Source organism: Salvelinus fontinalis, unplaced genomic scaffold (assembly GCF_029448725.1).
Source record: "Salvelinus fontinalis isolate EN_2023a unplaced genomic scaffold, ASM2944872v1 scaffold_1712, whole genome shotgun sequence".
NCBI lineage: Eukaryota > Metazoa > Chordata > Actinopteri > Salmoniformes > Salmonidae > Salvelinus > Salvelinus fontinalis.
This window is the reverse complement of record NW_026601921.1, coordinates 22,889-30,282: the sequence shown is the minus strand read 5'-3', so window position 1 is coordinate 30,282 and position 7,394 is coordinate 22,889. Positions and strand designations below refer to the sequence as shown.

Sequence of the window (7,394 nt, the reverse complement as noted above, 5' to 3'; positions counted from 1 at the left end):
TCACACACACACACACACTGGACCAACATTGTCCTTCAAGCGAGATAAATATAAATGCTAAAGTTTTTCATGCCAGATTGACATATTTTACATTGGAATACTAGCCGGATTAATATTAATAAATGATATGTTCCTTGGAGACCACAGAATGATCAAGCTATTGAGTAACAGAAGATTACAGAACATTGACAGCCATTTTACCAGTAGGTATAGCAAATTGTCATCTTTCACGTTCAACAACACACCAATCACATAAGATAACAGGAGGCACAGCAGGTCAAAAACTAGCCTACTGTAAGTCCAGGACGGTGTTTCCACAACAGCAGAAATGTAAAGCTAGCGTCCCTGGGTGGGCTCGAACCACCAACCTTTAGATTAACAGTCTAACGCGCTAACCAATTGCGCCACAGAGACCTACAATTACATTGACCCTCAGCAGGTGCAAGTCGCATGGAAGATCACTACAAGTCAGGAAGGGTCTGTTCACATCGCTACATTCTGAAAAATGTCATCCCTGGATGGTGTCAAAGCACCACCCTTTAGATTGACAGTCCACGCGGTAACAGATTGCGCTACAGAAGCTTGTGGTGGAATTGACCCTCAGCCAGCCAAAGTCACAGGGAATCTCAATTCAAGTCCAGGATGTCGCTTCATGGAGCACTACAAACTGAAAACTCTCATCCCTGGGTCGGCTCAAACCACCAACCTTTAGCTTAACAGTCTAACGCGCTAACCAATTGCACAACAGAGACTTGTGGTGTATTTGACCCTGACAGTTGACCTCTGGCCATCCGTGATCTCATCCAACTGTACATGGAGTTTACGACACAACAACACTTTGTTCCAATGGTTGTGTCAAGGTGCAACGAAAGTGCCACAACATTTTCAAGGAAGTAGCCCTGTAGTTTTCTAACGTTTGTTAGCTTTTTGAATGGCCTTAAAAGGGCAAAAATGCCGAGCAATCTTCGTCAGCGCAACATTTTATTAAAAGGCATCTGGCAGGAGTAAATTCAGCCACAATCACGAATATCATTTGATAAATATATATCTTAAACCACTGCATTTTCAAGAATGTAATATATAATCGTCAAATTCATTCATAATAATTAGGGGACTGACCCCGGAAGTATGATATAATGGCGAGTCACTTTCATGGCATACAGGCACACATATACACACAATCACACACACACACACACTGGACCAACATTGTCCTTCAAGCGAGATAAATATAAATGCTAAAGTTTTTCATGCCAGATTGACATATTTTACATTGGAATACTAGCCGGATTAATATTAATAAATGATATGTTCCTTGGAGACCACAGAATGATCAAGCTATTGAGTAACAGAAGATTACAGAACATTGACAGCCATTTTACCAGTAGGTATAGCAAATTGTCATCTTTCACGTTCAACAACACACCAATCACATAAGATAACAGGAGGCACAGCAGGTCAAAAACTAGCCTACTGTAAGTCCAGGACGGTGTTTCCACAACAGCAGAAATGTAAAGCTAGCGTCCCTGGGTGGGCTCGAACCACCAACCTTTAGATTAACAGTCTAACGCGCTAACCAATTGCGCCACAGAGACCTACAATTACATTGACCCTCAGCAGGTGCAAGTCGCATGGAAGATCACTACAAGTCAGGAAGGGTCTGTTCACATCGCTACATTCTGAAAAATGTCATCCCTGGATGGTGTCAAAGCACCACCCTTTAGATTGACAGTCCACGCGGTAACAGATTGCGCTACAGAAGCTTGTGGTGGAATTGACCCTCAGCCAGCCAAAGTCACAGGGAATCTCAATTCAAGTCCAGGATGTCGCTTCATGGAGCACTACAAACTGAAAACTCTCATCCCTGGGTCGGCTCAAACCACCAACCTTTAGCTTAACAGTCTAACGCGCTAACCAATTGCACAACAGAGACTTGTGGTGTATTTGACCCTGACAGTTGACCTCTGGCCATCCGTGATCTCATCCAACTGTACATGGAGTTTACGACACAACAACACTTTGTTCCAATGGTTGTGTCAAGGTGCAACGAAAGTGCCACAACATTTTCAAGGAAGTAGCCCTGTAGTTTTCTAACGTTTGTTAGCTTTTTGAATGGCCTTAAAAGGGCAAAAATGCCGAGCAATCTTCGTCAGCGCAACATTTTATTAAAAGGCATCTGGCAGGAGTAAATTCAGCCACAATCACGAATATCATTTGATAAATATATATCTTAAACCACTGCATTTTCAAGAATGTAATATATAATCGTCAAATTCATTCATAATAATTAGGGGACTGACCCCGGAAGTATGATATAATGGCGAGTCACTTTCATGGCATACAGGCACACATATACACACAATCACACACACACACACTGGACCAACATTGTCCTTCAAGCGAGATAAATATAAATGCTAAAGTTTTTCATGCCAGATTGACATATTTTACATTGGAATACTAGCCGGATTAATATTAATAAATGATATGTTCCTTGGAGACCACAGAATGATCAAGCTATTGAGTAACAGAAGATTACAGAACATTGACAGCCATTTTACCAGTAGGTATAGCAAATTGTCATCTTTCACGTTCAACAACACACCAATCACATAAGATAACAGGAGGCACAGCAGGTCAAAAACTAGCCTACTGTAAGTCCAGGACGGTGTTTCCACAACAGCAGAAATGTAAAGCTAGCGTCCCTGGGTGGGCTCGAACCACCAACCTTTAGATTAACAGTCTAACGCGCTAACCAATTGCGCCACAGAGACCTACAATTACATTGACCCTCAGCAGGTGCAAGTCGCATGGAAGATCACTACAAGTCAGGAAGGGTCTGTTCACATCGCTACATTCTGAAAAATGTCATCCCTGGATGGTGTCAAAGCACCACCCTTTAGATTGACAGTCCACGCGGTAACAGATTGCGCTACAGAAGCTTGTGGTGGAATTGACCCTCAGCCAGCCAAAGTCACAGGGAATCTCAATTCAAGTCCAGGATGTCGCTTCATGGAGCACTACAAACTGAAAACTCTCATCCCTGGGTCGGCTCAAACCACCAACCTTTAGCTTAACAGTCTAACGCGCTAACCAATTGCACAACAGAGACTTGTGGTGTATTTGACCCTGACAGTTGACCTCTGGCCATCCGTGATCTCATCCAACTGTACATGGAGTTTACGACACAACAACACTTTGTTCCAATGGTTGTGTCAAGGTGCAACGAAAGTGCCACAACATTTTCAAGGAAGTAGCCCTGTAGTTTTCTAACGTTTGTTAGCTTTTTGAATGGCCTTAAAAGGGCAAAAATGCCGAGCAATCTTCGTCAGCGCAACATTTTATTAAAAGGCATCTGGCAGGAGTAAATTCAGCCACAATCACGAATATCATTTGATAAATATATATCTTAAACCACTGCATTTTCAAGAATGTAATATATAATCGTCAAATTCATTCATAATAATTAGGGGACTGACCCCGGAAGTATGATATAATGGCGAGTCACTTTCATGGCATACAGGCACACATATACACACAATCACACACACACACACACTGGACCAACATTGTCCTTCAAGCGAGATAAATATAAATGCTAAAGTTTTTCATGCCAGATTGACATATTTTACATTGGAATACTAGCCGGATTAATATTAATAAATGATATGTTCCTTGGAGACCACAGAATGATCAAGCTATTGAGTAACAGAAGATTACAGAACATTGACAGCCATTTTACCAGTAGGTATAGCAAATTGTCATCTTTCACGTTCAACAACACACCAATCACATAAGATAACAGGAGGCACAGCAGGTCAAAAACTAGCCTACTGTAAGTCCAGGACGGTGTTTCCACAACAGCAGAAATGTAAAGCTAGCGTCCCTGGGTGGGCTCGAACCACCAACCTTTAGATTAACAGTCTAACGCGCTAACCAATTGCGCCACAGAGACCTACAATTACATTGACCCTCAGCAGGTGCAAGTCGCATGGAAGATCACTACAAGTCAGGAAGGGTCTGTTCACATCGCTACATTCTGAAAAATGTCATCCCTGGATGGTGTCAAAGCACCACCCTTTAGATTGACAGTCCACGCGGTAACAGATTGCGCTACAGAAGCTTGTGGTGGAATTGACCCTCAGCCAGCCAAAGTCACAGGGAATCTCAATTCAAGTCCAGGATGTCGCTTCATGGAGCACTACAAACTGAAAACTCTCATCCCTGGGTCGGCTCAAACCACCAACCTTTAGCTTAACAGTCTAACGCGCTAACCAATTGCACAACAGAGACTTGTGGTGTATTTGACCCTGACAGTTGACCTCTGGCCATCCGTGATCTCATCCAACTGTACATGGAGTTTACGACACAACAACACTTTGTTCCAATGGTTGTGTCAAGGTGCAACGAAAGTGCCACAACATTTTCAAGGAAGTAGCCCTGTAGTTTTCTAACGTTTGTTAGCTTTTTGAATGGCCTTAAAAGGGCAAAAATGCCGAGCAATCTTCGTCAGCGCAACATTTTATTAAAAGGCATCTGGCAGGAGTAAATTCAGCCACAATCACGAATATCATTTGATAAATATATATCTTAAACCACTGCATTTTCAAGAATGTAATATATAATCGTCAAATTCATTCATAATAATTAGGGGACTGACCCCGGAAGTATGATATAATGGCGAGTCACTTTCATGGCATACAGGCACACATATACACACAATCACACACACACACACACTGGACCAACATTGTCCTTCAAGCGAGATAAATATAAATGCTAAAGTTTTTCATGCCAGATTGACATATTTTACATTGGAATACTAGCCGGATTAATATTAATAAATGATATGTTCCTTGGAGACCACAGAATGATCAAGCTATTGAGTAACAGAAGATCACAGAACATTGACAGCCATTTTACCAGTAGGTATAGCAAATTGTCATCTTTCACGTTCAACAACACACCAATCACATAAGATAACAGGAGGCACAGCAGGTCAAAAACTAGCCTACTGTAAGTCCAGGACGGTGTTTCCACAACAGCAGAAATGTAAAGCTAGCGTCCCTGGGTGGGCTCGAACCACCAACCTTTAGATTAACAGTCTAACGCGCTAACCAATTGCGCCACAGAGACCTACAATTACATTGACCCTCAGCAGGTGCAAGTCGCATGGAAGATCACTACAAGTCAGGAAGGGTCTGTTCACATCGCTACATTCTGAAAAATGTCATCCCTGGATGGTGTCAAAGCACCACCCTTTAGATTGACAGTCCACGCGGTAACAGATTGCGCTACAGAAGCTTGTGGTGGAATTGACCCTCAGCCAGCCAAAGTCACAGGGAATCTCAATTCAAGTCCAGGATGTCGCTTCATGGAGCACTACAAACTGAAAACTCTCATCCCTGGGTCGGCTCAAACCACCAACCTTTAGCTTAACAGTCTAACGCGCTAACCAATTGCACAACAGAGACTTGTGGTGTATTTGACCCTGACAGTTGACCTCTGGCCATCCGTGATCTCATCCAACTGTACATGGAGTTTACGACACAACAACACTTTGTTCCAATGGTTGTGTCAAGGTGCAACGAAAGTGCCACAACATTTTCAAGGAAGTAGCCCTGTAGTTTTCTAACGTTTGTTAGCTTTTTGAATGGCCTTAAAAGGGCAAAAATGCCGAGCAATCTTCGTCAGCGCAACATTTTATTAAAAGGCATCTGGCAGGAGTAAATTCAGCCACAATCACGAATATCATTTGATAAATATATATCTTAAACCACTGCATTTTCAAGAATGTAATATATAATCGTCAAATTCATTCATAATAATTAGGGGACTGACCCCGGAAGTATGATATAATGGCGAGTCACTTTCATGGCATACAGGCACACATATACACACAATCACACACACACACACACTGGACCAACATTGTCCTTCAAGCGAGATAAATATAAATGCTAAAGTTTTTCATGCCAGATTGACATATTTTACATTGGAATACTAGCCGGATTAATATTAATAAATGATATGTTCCTTGGAGACCACAGAATGATCAAGCTATTGAGTAACAGAAGATTACAGAACATTGACAGCCATTTTACCAGTAGGTATAGCAAATTGTCATCTTTCACGTTCAACAACACACCAATCACATAAGATAACAGGAGGCACAGCAGGTCAAAAACTAGCCTACTGTAAGTCCAGGACGGTGTTTCCACAACAGCAGAAATGTAAAGCTAGCGTCCCTGGGTGGGCTCGAACCACCAACCTTTAGATTAACAGTCTAACGCGCTAACCAATTGCGCCACAGAGACCTACAATTACATTGACCCTCAGCAGGTGCAAGTCGCATGGAAGATCACTACAAGTCAGGAAGGGTCTGTTCACATCGCTACATTCTGAAAAATGTCATCCCTGGATGGTGTCAAAGCACCACCCTTTAGATTGACAGTCCACGCGGTAACAGATTGCGCTACAGAAGCTTGTGGTGGAATTGACCCTCAGCCAGCCAAAGTCACAGGGAATCTCAATTCAAGTCCAGGATGTCGCTTCATGGAGCACTACAAACTGAAAACTCTCATCCCTGGGTCGGCTCAAACCACCAACCTTTAGCTTAACAGTCTAACGCGCTAACCAATTGCACAACAGAGACTTGTGGTGTATTTGACCCTGACAGTTGACCTCTGGCCATCCGTGATCTCATCCAACTGTACATGGAGTTTACGACACAACAACACTTTGTTCCAATGGTTGTGTCAAGGTGCAACGAAAGTGCCACAACATTTTCAAGGAAGTAGCCCTGTAGTTTTCTAACGTTTGTTAGCTTTTTGAATGGCCTTAAAAGGGCAAAAATGCCGAGCAATCTTCGTCAGCGCAACATTTTATTAAAAGGCATCTGGCAGGAGTAAATTCAGCCACAATCACGAATATCATTTGATAAATATATATCTTAAACCACTGCATTTTCAAGAATGTAATATATAATCGTCAAATTCATTCATAATAATTAGGGGACTGACCCCGGAAGTATGATATAATGGCGAGTCACTTTCATGGCATACAGGCACACATATACACACAATCACACACACACACACTGGACCAACATTGTCCTTCAAGCGAGATAAATATAAATGCTAAAGTTTTTCATGCCAGATTGACATATTTTACATTGGAATACTAGCCGGATTAATATTAATAAATGATATGTTCCTTGGAGACCACAGAATGATCAAGCTATTGAGTAACAGAAGATCACAGAACATTGACAGCCATTTTACCAGTAGGTATAGCAAATTGTCATCTTTCACGTTCAACAACACACCAATCACATAAGATAACAGGAGGCACAGCAGGTCAAAAACTAGCCTACTGTAAGTCCAGGACGGTGT

The 7,394-nt window shown here is 42.1% G+C and overlaps 6 non-coding genes across 6 annotated transcripts; all 6 read right to left on the bottom strand.

The window, feature by feature from the left end:
- Positions 1-340: 340 nt before the first annotated feature.
- trnan-guu (transfer RNA asparagine (anticodon GUU)) lies at positions 341-414 on the bottom strand. Its single transcript has one exon. It is a non-coding gene; the product is annotated as a tRNA-Asn (tRNA).
- A 1,107-nt stretch (positions 415-1,521) lies between these two features.
- Positions 1,522-1,595, bottom strand: trnan-guu (transfer RNA asparagine (anticodon GUU)). Its single transcript has one exon. It is a non-coding gene; the product is annotated as a tRNA-Asn (tRNA).
- Positions 1,596-2,700: 1,105 nt separating this feature from the next.
- trnan-guu (transfer RNA asparagine (anticodon GUU)) lies at positions 2,701-2,774 on the bottom strand. Its single transcript has one exon. It is a non-coding gene; the product is annotated as a tRNA-Asn (tRNA).
- Positions 2,775-3,881: 1,107 nt separating this feature from the next.
- On the bottom strand, positions 3,882-3,955 carry trnan-guu (transfer RNA asparagine (anticodon GUU)). Its single transcript has one exon. It is a non-coding gene; the product is annotated as a tRNA-Asn (tRNA).
- Positions 3,956-5,062: 1,107 nt separating this feature from the next.
- Positions 5,063-5,136, bottom strand: trnan-guu (transfer RNA asparagine (anticodon GUU)). The gene has a single exon. It is a non-coding gene; the product is annotated as a tRNA-Asn (tRNA).
- Positions 5,137-6,243: 1,107 nt separating this feature from the next.
- trnan-guu (transfer RNA asparagine (anticodon GUU)) lies at positions 6,244-6,317 on the bottom strand. Its single transcript has one exon. It is a non-coding gene; the product is annotated as a tRNA-Asn (tRNA).
- Positions 6,318-7,394: the final 1,077 nt, after the last annotated feature.